Source organism: Globicephala melas, chromosome 2 (genome assembly GCF_963455315.2).
Source record: "Globicephala melas chromosome 2, mGloMel1.2, whole genome shotgun sequence".
Classification (NCBI taxonomy): Eukaryota; Metazoa; Chordata; class Mammalia; order Artiodactyla; family Delphinidae; genus Globicephala; species Globicephala melas.
The window spans coordinates 141507293-141520719 of record NC_083315.2 but is presented as its reverse complement, the minus strand read 5'-3'; the positions used below and the strand labels follow the sequence as shown (position 1 = coordinate 141520719).

The window sequence follows — 13427 nt, the reverse complement described above, 5'->3', positions numbered from 1 at the left end:
ATTGTGAAAATGACTGTACTACCCAAAGCAATCTACAGATTCAGGGCAATCCCTATCAAATTACCAGTGGCATTTTTGCAGAATGAGAACAAAAAAACCTTTAAATTTGTACGGAGACACAAATGACCCCAAATAGCCAAAGCAATCTTGAGGAAAAAAAAAAAATGGAGCTAGAGGAATCAGACTCCCTGACTTCAGACTATCCTACAAAGCTACAGTAATCAAGACAATATGGTACTGGCACAAAAACAGAAACATAGATCAATGGACAGGATAGAAAGCCCAGCGATAAACCCACGCACATATGGTCAACTAATCTATGACAAAGGAGGCCAGGATATACAACGGAGAAAAAACAGTCTCCTCAATAAGTGGTGCTGGGGAAACTGGACAGCTACATGTAAAGGAATGAACTTAGAACAATTCCTAACACCATACAGAAAAATAAATCGAAATGGATTAAACACCTAAATGTAAGGCCAGAAACTATCAAACTCTTAGAGGAAAACATAGGAAGAACACTGTTCGACATAAACCACAACAAGATCCTTTTTGACCCACTTCCTAGAGTAATGGAAATAAAAGCAAAAATAAACAAATGGGACCTAATAAAACTTAAAAGCTTTTGCACAGCAAAGGAAACTATAAAGAAGATGAAAAGACAACCCTCAGAATGGGAGAAAATATTTACAAACAAATCAGCGGACTAAGGACTAGTCTCCAAAATATACAAACAGCTTATAAATCTCAATATTAAAAAAACAAACAACCCAATCAAAAAATGGGCAGAAGACCTAAATAGACATTTCCCCAAAGAAGACATACAGATGGCCAAGAAGCACATGAAAAACTGTTCAACATCACTGATTATTACAGAAATGCAAACCAAAACTACAATGAGGTATCACCTCACACCGGTTAGAATGGGCATCATCAGAAAATCTGCAAACAATAAATGCTGTAGAGGGTGTGGAGAAAAGGGAACCCTCTTGCATTGTTGGTGGGAATGTAAATTGATACAGCCACTATGAAGAACAGTACAGACATTCCTTAATAAACTAAAAATAGAATTACCATATGACCCCACAATCCTACTACTGGGCATATACCCTGAGAAAACCATAATTCAAAAGGACACATGCAACCCAATATTCACTGCAGCACTATTTACAATAGCCAGGTTGTGGAATCAACCTAAATGCCCACCGACAGACGACTGGATGAAGATGATGTGGTACATATATACAATGGAATATTACTCAGCCATAAAAAGGAACGAATTTCGGTCATTTGTAGAGATGTGGACGGATCTAGAGACTGTCTTATAGAATGAATTAAGTCAGAAAGAGAAAAACAAATATCGTATATTAACACATATATGTGGAATCTAGAAAAATGGTACAGATGAACCAGTCTGCAAGACAGAAATAGAGACACAGATGTAGAGAACAAACATGGACCCCAATGGGGGAAAGCGGGAGGGGGTGGTGGTGGTGGTGAGATGAAATGGGAGATTGGGATTGACATATAGACACTAATATGTATAAAATAAATAACTAATAAGAACCTGCTGTATAAAAAATAAAATTCAAAAAAAAATTTGCAGTCCTCATCTTAATTACCTGAAATATTTGAACTGATTTATATCTTCCTCCTTCATATCTCCCCTCTTTTTTTTTTAATTGGCATCTATGGCCCACTCTCTCCCAGATTTCCTCCACCTGATTCCCCATTCTCATCACCTTTGCTTATTTCCCTTCAACTCCCTGACCTCTGAACTCTGGAGTGTTTTCTACGTAGACTCATCTCTAAGTTGAATTCACTCTCACAGCTTTCAATACCATCATATACTAATGAATCTCATATTTATGATGCCAGTCTCAGCCATGACCCCCAAATTCCAAAAAAACAGAAAAAAAAGAAAAGACAGGTGAGGTCAGAGCACAGAAAGGCCAAAGCAGCAATTATTTGGCAGGGGTGGGGGCGGGGGAGGGAAGTCCTTAAGTCAGAGAACAATGAAAAGACCAATTTTTTTAAGGGGGGGCGCAGGGGAATTTCCACTTAAATTTTACCTGAATACCAATTTGCATATGCAAATTAAGGTTGAGCAAAAACAACTTCTGGGAAAGAATAATTGCTAGGTAATAAAAGGTGAATAATTCCCAGCTTACACAGGGCCAGGAATCATCCATGTTCTCACAAACAAGATAAAAAGTCCTCATTGAATCCTTGGGACATTCAGTAAAGACACAAGCAGAGAGGTCCACCTTAGTAATAAGGCTAAAAAAGCATAAGAGTAAAGATTACTCTTTACCTGTCCCCAGAAAACCTTAAGAATATTAACATACACAGAAAGGGAAGAGGCAAGAAAAGAATTTTGATGCTGCTAAGTATGTCTTAGAAAAGCTCAGTCTCAAAACTCTCCCACACACGTGGTTCCATATTACCACGTGCTACTTTGTCCTGTGTGCCACTCAAAGGAGCAGCCGCCACTGCCACCACAGGAAAGGAACTGGAGATGCTGGGAAGCATTGCCATGCCCAAGAATAAAGGTAAAGAAGGTAAAAACAGGTACAAGGGTAAGAAAGAAAATGAATCCAAAAACGGTTGGTGTGCAAAGCGTATGAATAAGCATATGCTCAGGTAATCAGAACGTTGGGAAATGAATGAGTAGAAGCAATGTGCTTTGATGTGTAAAGAGGCTATGCCATATCAAAGGAAAAATGAGGAAAATGGTTTAAATAAATACCTCAGATATCTTATTGGTTGGTCTGCCTATCAGGATAACAAAGCTGATGTAATTTCAAAATACAATGCAGATAAAGCTGTAAGTCTGAAGGTATATGGCAAGCTTCCAAAACATGCTAAAATCAATGAAAAAGATATATTTGGTGCTGGAGATGATGAAACAATCCAGTTTGCTGATACTGGAGATGATGATAAAGACCATGATGATATATAAATTGAACTCACTGTTTTACATTCCAAGTTTCCAAGATGATATGGCTTCCTTTTCCTTCAGAAAGTTAATGAGACTTCTATGTAGCTTTGCAATTTTATTTTGGCATCCCTTTCCTAAATGAAAACATGCACTCCTGATGCTCAAATACTCTTAGTAGCAGTTCTTTGGTCTTCCTGATTGTTCCCTCATTAGTTAGATAAAACTCTGACACATGTTAACAGATAACTTTAAGAAGTGAACTTTTATAGAACCCAAGAATGTCTGATTCCAAAGTCCTATTTTCTTAAATGTAACTTTCTTAAAAAAAAAAAAATAGTCTACATGAGTGGTATATTAGAAGATTAATGAGAAAATCCCAATATGCAAGAGATAATGTTTAAGAGAATACTGTAATTGAAATAACAGCATCTGTCTTACAGATAAGAAAACCAGGGCAATTAAAAGGAAATAAAGGGGGAGGGTCACACAGCGAGCAAGCATCAAACAGGAATTTCAACCCAGTTATTTGAGTCCAGATTCTACTGCAAGGAGGTCTTCCACAGCAAGTATCTTCCCATGTCTAGACCATTCATCTAAACAAAGGATACCCTATCAATAGCTAGAATAAGAGAGAAAAACCATCACAAGAATGCTACCATAATGAACAGTGACCTTTAGAAGAATCATTCTTCCTCAAGAGCTCTCTTGTTTTCCACCTAAGAAGACCTTTGAAGCTCTAAATATCTTAGCAGTATGAACTTAATTTAAAAAAAATAAGGATTCCTCCAAAATTTCCCCTTATCATTCATGAATTCAACGATAGTTATTCACTGGCCCACTGCCTACCATGTGTTTGGCACTATACTGAGTACCAAGGATACAATGATGAGCAAGACAGAGACGGTCTTTCCCCACTGTTTTAGTGGACCTTAGAATCTACTGGGAAAGAAAAAAGTGAAAGAAATAATTACACAATTAATTTCTTAGGTTTCTAAATATGCTGAGCCTGTACCCAACACAGGGCTTTTGAACTTCTTGCCTGAAACACACTTGCCCAAATATCCACCATAGTCCTTCCCTCATCAAATTCAGTGTCACCCTCTCAGTGAAACCTTCCCTGACCATTCTATATAAAAATGGTACACTCCCCACTCTGACATTCCCTATTACCTTCCTTGATGTAGTCACCTTTCTCTAGAACATTTATCACCATCTGACATACATATTTGTTTAGTTTCTTTCTCTCTACAAGTGTATAAGCTCCATGAGATCAATAATTTCTATTTTGTTGACTGGTATCACTCAGAATCTAGAACAGTGCCTATAATATAGCAGACACTTAATAAATATTGCTGAATAATAAATAAATGAGTACAATAAAGGAAAGTATGAGTATCATTAGAAGGTATTCATTTCATTTAGACTAACGTAAACAATGTTTTTATCCAAATAAATGTCTTTTATAACAAAATACCAATTATAAATTCTAACTATCATTCATGTATATGGTATTAATTTAGGCATTAAGTTTTTCTATAATTCCTTTTTTTATAAATTACTTTTAAACATTTTAAAGTATTTACAATAGAATGACTTACTGCTAAAAAGATTACTATTTTTATACTAGAAGGGAGCCAACATCTAACAAAATGATTTATTCTCGATTTTATAAACTAGCTCACCTTAAAAAATGAAGACAAGATGAAATGTACCATTCTACCTGGATTTGATATTACCACATTCACTAAACTGGAATAGGCATCTTACTTTTCAGAAATAAAAAGAAAAAAAAATAAAAGAGAAAGAGAGAAACGATCTAAAAAAATCACCTTCTATGGCACATAGCTAAATATCTAGGGAAAAAAATTGTTTCAAATTTAGCATACCACAGTCCAAGGGACTTTGTGGCCTGACAAAAACTCTTATTTTGAAGAGGAATAATACTTTCATTTATACCTAAATAATGTTAAACCAAATGTTAACCTTTAAAGGTTAACATGATCATTTAAACAATTATTTAACAATATAATTTAAAAAAGATAAACAGACCCTGAGACAAGTTTTCATATTCAATCACATATCATTTGGAACTCCAATAACTAGAGTCAACATGATCCTCTAAAGGATTAAAAAAAAGTAAAGTTGCTACAGTATTTTTAATAAAATGAGTTTGTTACAAACAATCTATGTGTAAAATGGAACATTTTTCACGAGTCCATTAATTTCTCCTGATACAAACACAAATTATTGGAAGAAATTAAGAAAACAGTCACGAAGTAACAATATGACCTGCATGACTATACTTTGAAAACCTAAGAATATTGACCAGATGTAATCAGGACTCCCAAAATCCATATGTTCTCTCCCCTAATTAAGAAACTTAGAAGTCATACTAATCAAAGGAGAGGGCAAAACCAAATCTTCAGATATAAAATGCAGTTCAATATAATATCTATTAATAACTACATCCAAACTAAGTTTTCATATACATAAAAAACCTAAGAATTTTCTCAGCTCTCCACCATCTAATTATGTAGACATTCCTCAAAGTATCTACAAAACAAAATTAAAATTACTACTAAATATTTTTCAACCATTACATACATTAAAGAAACATTCTTGTTCATTTTAAAACTATACCTTCTGAGTATTAACAGTAAATGTTAAATGTAATCATTTCCTTCTGGTTAATTATATTCTTCCAGAAACAAAATGCAGAATTCCTTAGATAGATTTTTTACATTTAGAGGACAATGGACCATCAACCAGTAACTATGTTTACTGATACAGATATTAAGTTAAAAAAAATTTTTTTTAAATCAATTTATCCCAAACATTTAAAATTAGCTTATTTTTAAATAGTCACTGCAAAAGACAGAAATACATAAAAGATAAAGGAAAGATCACAGGAAACTCACCTCCTAGAAAACATAATTCCTTATTACCATTTCTCCACCATCTCTCAAGATATTTTACACAAATGTAAATAATCTTAGATTAAAGGAATCGTTCATACATCCTATTCTACAGCCTATTTTGCTTACTTTTTTTTCTTTTTTTTTGCGGTATGTGGGCCTCTCACTGTTGTGGCCTCTCCTGTTGCGGAGCACAGGCTCCGGACGTGCAGGCTCAGCGGCCATGGCTCACGGGCCCAGCCGCTCCACGGCATGTGGGATCTTCCCGGACCGGGGCACGAACCCGTGTCCCCTGCATTGGCAGGTGGACTCTCAATCACTGCGCCACCAGGGAAGACCTACTTTGCTTAATTTGACATTAGGTAAAGAACATCTTTTATGTTAGCCGACGTACATCTATGTATGTCATTATTTTTAAGGGCTCCAGTGTATTACATTCTATGTATTACCATAACTAAATCATTTTTCCCATTAACAGATATTTTATTTGTTTCCATTTTTTAAATGAAATATCTCAAATACAATGAACAGGACACTCCACACTTCTTCACTAAAATGCCCCTTACCCCCAAGTTCTTCTCCACAATACAGAAATTCATTTATTCAAATTATTATTATTATTATTTTAATTAATTAATTTTTTGCGGTACGCAGGCCGCTCACTGTTGTGGCCTCTCCCGTCGCAGAGCACAGGCTCCGGACATGCAGGCTCAGCAGCCATGGCTCACGGGCCCAGCCGCTCCGCAGCATGTGGGATCTTTCCGGACCGGGGCATGAACCCGTGTCCCCTGCATCGGCAGGCAGACTCTCAACCACTGCGCCACCAGGGAAGCCCTATTCAAATTATTTTTAAGAGCCTATTATGTTCTACTCGCTGTTCCAGGCAATCTAAGTTCCATGAGTGTAGGTACTGATTCTATTTTATTCATTGCTTTGTTTCCAGTGTTTAGTGGAGTGTCTGGTACATAGTAGACTTTCATATATGCACTGAATGAATGGATGATCATCCTTGTTCATTCATCCTTCCTCACTTCTACAATTATCTCCTTTTTTTTAAGTTTTAACTTTGAAATTAGTTCTTTCATTTTTTTTGCCCTACAAAGTAATGAGCCTATAAACGTCTTCACCACTCAGCATTCAGGATCTGTACTGGGAGTCAAGAAAATAAATATGGAGGAAAAAAAGTAGTGTTACAATGTTACCTCTTGGAAACTCTGCTCAGCTGTGTTTAAAATTCTCAAAGTTCCTTTTTTGAACTTCAAAACATCATCCAAAGGAAACGTGAATCTAACAGCTGGCTGTAGGTCTTCCTTTGGTCTTGCTAACATTTCAGTGGAAAAAGAGCAGTATCCAAAAGGTCCAGCTGGTGCACCCAGAAAAACCTTAAAAATCCAACTAAACTGAAAAATTATGACTGAATTCACAAAAGATTAATTTTGCTTTTCCAGAAAAAATACTCTGAGAGAGGGAAAAATACCACTGAAACATCAAAACACACCAAAATGTTTTTATTCCAATCAAATTTTGGTCTTTTAAATTATTATGAAATAGATCTGTTGAGAAACCTCTAGACATACTAATTCTGTTTTCTATCATCTGGAAATCCAGGTACTATAGGGATTAAATTAGAATCATAAGCCTGGAAAGAACCTTGAGACACATATAGAGTTCATCCTTCTGCATTTTACTCACTTACACTTAAGCCTTTTTACATGCATAAGAAATATATCCACAACAAAAATTCATCCAACTCAAGGTAGAGGTGGAGATAGGAGATTAAGTCAGAGTTAAGGAAGGAGTTTGGACAAAAAGATATAAGTCATTCAAAGGATGTTGTTATTGGAAAAGACTGTTTTGGAGAGTGTCATGATCCAACTTCCATTTTAGTATGATCACTCCAAAATTCATGCTTGAATGTTAAATGCATGTGTTAAATACACATGCTTGAATGGAACATGCTTGTCGATTATGGCCATGTATTTTGCCTCTTAACTGGTTAGGATGACATGCAAAAATCTTAGCGTGAGAGGATGCTGGTTTGGATCAGATTGTGAACATCTCTTCAGCTTCAAAAAGTATATGCTACCAGTTTGTTGTGTTTTCATAAACACACCTTATTATTCTCATTAGATTGTAAGTTCTTCAGAAGTAGTATCATGGTTTTATTACTCTTTATATCCCCAATACACAGTAAGTATTCAATAAATATTCTCTTTATATCCCTTAGAATACACAACAGGTATTCAATGAATATTCACTGATATCAGTGAAAATACAGATATTCATGTAGCCCATTCAAAGAGAATTTCATTACCTCAAATATCTTTAAATGTTAAAAAATATATAAAAATACATGACCACAGTTGAACAGACATTTGCACACCAATGTTCATAGCAACATTATTCACAACTGCCAAAAGGTAGAAACAGCCCAAATGTCCATTGACAGATAAATGGATAAACAAAATGTGGTACATGAATAAAACAGAATATTAGTCTTAAAAAGAATGAAATTCTGATACATGATACAACATGGGTGAACCTTGAAGACACTATGCTAAGTGAAAGAAGTCAATCACAAAAGGACAAATGTTGTATGATTCAACTCACATAAGGAACCTAGAGTAGTCAAAATCAGAGACAGAATAGTGATTAAAGGGCCTGGGGGTCAGGGAGAATGCGGAGTAAAGTCTTTTTTTTCTTTTCATTATTTTGACTTTTTTTTACTGAGGTTTAGTTGATGTACAATACTATATAACATAGTGTATATGTTATACATATACACTATGTATAACATAGTGATTATGTTATATAATACAGGTGTATAACATAGTGATTCACAATTTTTAAAGATTATACTCGACTTATAATTATTATAAAATATCAGCTATATTCCCTGTGTTGTTCAATACATCCTTATAGCTTATTTTATACATAGTAGTTTGTACCTCTTAATCCCCTAGACACTATATTGTCCCTCCCCTCCACCATCCCTCTCCCACTAGTAACCACTAGTTTGTTCTCTGTATCTGGGAGTCTGTTTCTTTTTGTTACATTCACTCGTTTATTTTTTAGATTCCACATATAAGTGACAACATTTAGTATGTCTTTCTCTGATTTATCTCACTTACCATAATATCCTCCAACTCCATCCATGTTGCTGCAAATGACAAAATTTCATTCTTTTTTATGGCTGAGTAGCATTCCATTGTGTGTGTGTGTCTGTGTGTGTGTGTGTGCGCGTACGTGCACACGCATACTGTATCTTCTTTATCTATTTTTCTGTTGATGAACACTAAGGCTGCTTCCATATCTTAGCAATTGTAAATTATGCTGCTATGAACATTGCAGTGCATGTATCTTTTCGAATTAGTGTTTTCATTTTTTTTGGATATGTACCTAGGAGTAGAATTGCTGGGTCATATGGTAATTCTATTCTTAGTTTTTTGAGAAACCTCCATACTCTTTTCCACAGTGGCTGCACCAATTTATAATTCCCACCAACAACGTATAAGACTTCTCTTTTCTCCACATCCTCACCAATATTTATTTGTATTCTTTTTGATGATAGCCATTCTGACAGGTTTGAGGTGATATTTCATTGAAGTTTTGATTTGCATTTCTCTGATAATTAACAATGTTGGGCATCTTTTCATGTGTCTGTTAGCCATCTATATGTCTTCTTTGGAAAAATATCTATTCAGATCATCTGCCCATTTTTTATAGGGTTGTTTGTATTTTTGATGTTGAGCTGTATGAGCTATTTATATATTTTGGATAGCAACCCCATGTTACAGGGGCTGGGGGTCAGGAAGAATAGGAAGTTAATATTTAATAGGTACAGAGTTTTATTCAGAATGATGAAAAAGTTCTAGAGATGGATAGTGGTGATGTTTGCACAACAATGTGAATATACTTAACACTACTGAATTATACACTTTAAATGGTTAAATGGTAAATTTTGTTATATATTTTTTACAATAAAAAATAAGAAAAATATATAAATCATATTACTTTATGAATGATTTGTCCAAATAATACCTTGCAATCACAGAATTCTAATTGTTCTTAACATTAAATTATTAAGAAAAATGTAGTTTAAATTATTACCCAGTTTTATACTTAAGTATCTGGCTTTTTTAAAAACAAACACAATACCCCCACCACAAAAAAAAAACCCAAAAAACAAAAACAAAAAAATCCTTGAAGAAAATAAAGTTATTTTGATCTCAGCCATACCCATAATGCATTTAATCTAACTCTGTAAATCCTCTGCTTTACAACAAAAATACTAAATGTGGCCATAATCAACATATCCATATGTCCCTAACATTCACACATAAATTCATATCCATCTTCTCAGCAGAAGCTTGTCTTCGCTCAATGTTTTTGCAATTCAGTTTTTATTGTATTTTCTTCTATTCTTTTTTTTGCAGGTAAAGACTATGCATGCAAAGACTATACTTTGTGCAACATTTTCAGGGTTGTTAATAAGCATCTAATAAGGAGTTACATAATGTCAAATAAAATGATAAACTGGGAATTCTTAAAAGTAATTAACACTTTGTATGCTAATTATTTCCTAAATTTTGGGAAATGTGTAAGAAAATAAGTTAAAGTTTACATTTACATTCATCTGATTACATACAAAAGCTGACTCAACTGCTACAGAATATAAAAGCAATAATATTTTGCTGCTGGTTTTTATAAAAGTGATTCATATTCAAATAAACCTAACTGAAATTCATGGAATTATAACATCGTTAAAATACAAACTTCCCAGTTCGTCAATCTACAACCTTTCAATACAATATACCACATATACATCAATTCCTATTCTGTGATTATGTCAAAGAAATTATATTGATTTAACACATAGCTAAGTTCACCAATAATACTGATCTAATTCATAACTCATTTAACATGATTCATTTATGAGTCTTGACCTTAATTTACTAAAATTTTGCATTAAATTTTAATACTGGTTTATTATTCTTTCTCTGATAATTATCAAACCAGAAAATTTTCAGTACTGAATAATTTTCCAAGGTCTGCCCATAAAACCATTACTGTACACTGAAGTCTCCTTTTAAAATAAAGTCACCTAAGATAAAAAGAACAAAAGCAAAGAAATAGGTACATTCAAGTGTTTGGACTCCCTAACATACTGCCCTATGCATATTCTTTCTAGAAGTAGCTATTGGGTTGGCCACAGGGTGCCTTTGGTTTTTAAGTAAAAATAAAAGATATGTTTTCATTTTCACCAAGAACTTCATTGACCAACATATTCACCCTTTTGTTTCACTGCCTTCTGCCATTTTTCAGGCAACTTCATAATTCCATCTTCCCAAATCTTTTTATCATTTTGAGCAAAGAACTGTTCCAGGTGCCTTTTACAGTCTTCCAGGGAACTGAAACTTTTTCCATTAAGAGAACCTTGTAAAGACCGAAATAAATCTCAATCCGAAGGTGCAATGTCTGGTGAATACAGTGGATGAATCAGAACTTCCCAGCCAAGCTCTAACAGTTTTTCCCTGGATATCAAAGAAACATGCGGTCTTGCATTATCCTGATGGAATATTATATGTTTTCTGTTGACTAATTCTGGACGCTTTTCGTAGAGTGCTGCATTCAGTTGGTCTAATTGGGAGCAGTACTTGTTGGAATTAATCGTTTGGCTTTCCGCAAGAAGCTCATAATAGAGAACTCCCTTCCAATCCCACCATACACACAGTATCACCTTCTTTGGAATGAAGACCGGCCTTTGGTGTGGTTGGTGGTGTTTCATTTCGCTTGCCCCACAATCTCTTCCATTCCACATTATTGCACAGTATCCACTTTCATCGGCCATCACAATTTGTTTTAAAAACAGAACATTTTCATTACGTTTCAGTAGAGAATCACATGCAGAAATAGTCAAGAAGGTTTTTTTCGCTTAACTTATGTGGAATCCAAACATCAAAGTGATTCACATAACTAAGCTGGTGCAAATGATTTTCAGTGCTTATTTGGATATTTTGCGTATGTTGACTATCTCCTGCATGGTATAATGTTGATTGATCTCAGTTAATGTCTCGATATGATCGCTATCAACTTCAACTGGTCTACTCGACCATGGAGCACCGTCCAGCGAGAAATCTCCAGCACGAAACATCACAAACCACTTTTGACATGTTCGATCAGTCACAGCACCTTCTCCATACACTGCACAAATCTATTTATTGCGTTTCAGTTGTGTTTTTACCTTTCTTGAAATAATAGAGCATAATATGCCAAAAATGTTGTTTTTCTTCCATTTTCAATATGAAAATGGCTACACAAAAATTCACCAATTTTGATAAGTCTTTTTTTAAATGCACATTGATATGACAGCTGTCATATACAATCTAACAAAATTATTTCGAATAAAGTTAAAGACAACTAAGCACTACTAGAGCCATCCTATGGAAAAAAACGAATGAACCTTTTGGCCAACCCAGTATTTCAAGCAAAAATAAATTCTTCAATCTTGAATACTTTGAATCTTTCAATACTTGATTCAATACTTGAATCTTTCAATACTTGAAAATAAATTCAAGTATTGAAAATAAATCCTTCAATACTTTCCCAATGAATTGTATTAAGCAAAAATTAAGTAAGTGAGCGTAGAGAGTCCTCCCATTAAAAAAAAAAAAAAAAACCTAGAGATTTACTTTTCCTTATTACATTCCTCCTACTATATATTCCTTAAAAAATATTCTGGATTTGGTGTCCAAAAGATCTAACCAGTAAAACTCACATATTTATATCAGTTTTTTAGCAATTTAACATTCAGATTTAGATTCAACAAAAACCTCCTAGACTATATGAGGAAATGAATTACAACCACAACTTTACAACATGAGTATTAATGATCTTATGTCAAAGGAAAATTAGACTTGGAGAGACAAAATAATTTGATTTTACAATGATCTCATGACGAGTAACTAGTGAATTCAAGGACTGGAATCCAGACATTACTACTGATGCTGAAAGGAACTAGGAGGAGAAGTAACACCGGTGCATGCCAAATATGAGCCGGGCACCTTGCATGCATTTCCTCAATTAGTTCTTACCAGTGCTCTGTAAGGTAGGCACTATCTTCATTTTGAAGATGAGGAAACTGAGGTAAGAAATGATTTGACTTCATCAAGGTTTGTACAGCTAGTCAGCAGCTAAGACAGGACAGAAACCATGAGATTACACATTGATAGATTCTGTCCTCAAACCACTACTTGTGATCCAAGGAGGAAAGTTCATTTGATGTATTTTATTTTTGTGTTTGGTTTGGTTTGGTTTGATTTGGTTTGGTTTTTAATTCTACAGAGAGGGGAACAATTTCACTGAATCCATTTTAACAAGATTTCTAAATCCTGTCTATGTTATTAATCCCTGTAGTGTCGCTATCATAAGTCTGCCAGACAGACAAATGATAACAATGAATATTCTCTCCCTTTACAAATTCTCCCCTGTCCTTTCTCATCTGCTTCTGCTCTTCCTCTAGATCAGGGGTCCCCAACCCCTGGGCCACGTACTGGTACCAGTCTGTCAGT

At 34.6% G+C, this 13427-nt stretch overlaps 1 protein-coding gene and 1 pseudogene across 10 annotated transcripts in view; one reads left to right on the top strand and one right to left on the bottom strand.

The window, feature by feature from the left end:
• Positions 1-13427, bottom strand: part of FUT8 (fucosyltransferase 8) — a 324493-nt gene that overhangs the window by 183962 nt on the left and 127104 nt on the right. Inside the window, exon 1 of one of the 10 annotated variants that reach the window (XM_060294924.1) lies at positions 12951-12971. The exons of the other annotated variants lie outside the window; for them this stretch is intronic. The gene's annotated coding sequence lies outside the window, so the exon portion shown is untranslated. Of the gene's footprint in view, positions 1-12950; positions 12972-13427 lie in introns of those variants that run through there. 10 annotated transcript variants of the gene reach the window in all.
• On the top strand, positions 2537-2962 carry LOC115852412 (eukaryotic translation initiation factor 1A, X-chromosomal-like; annotated as a pseudogene).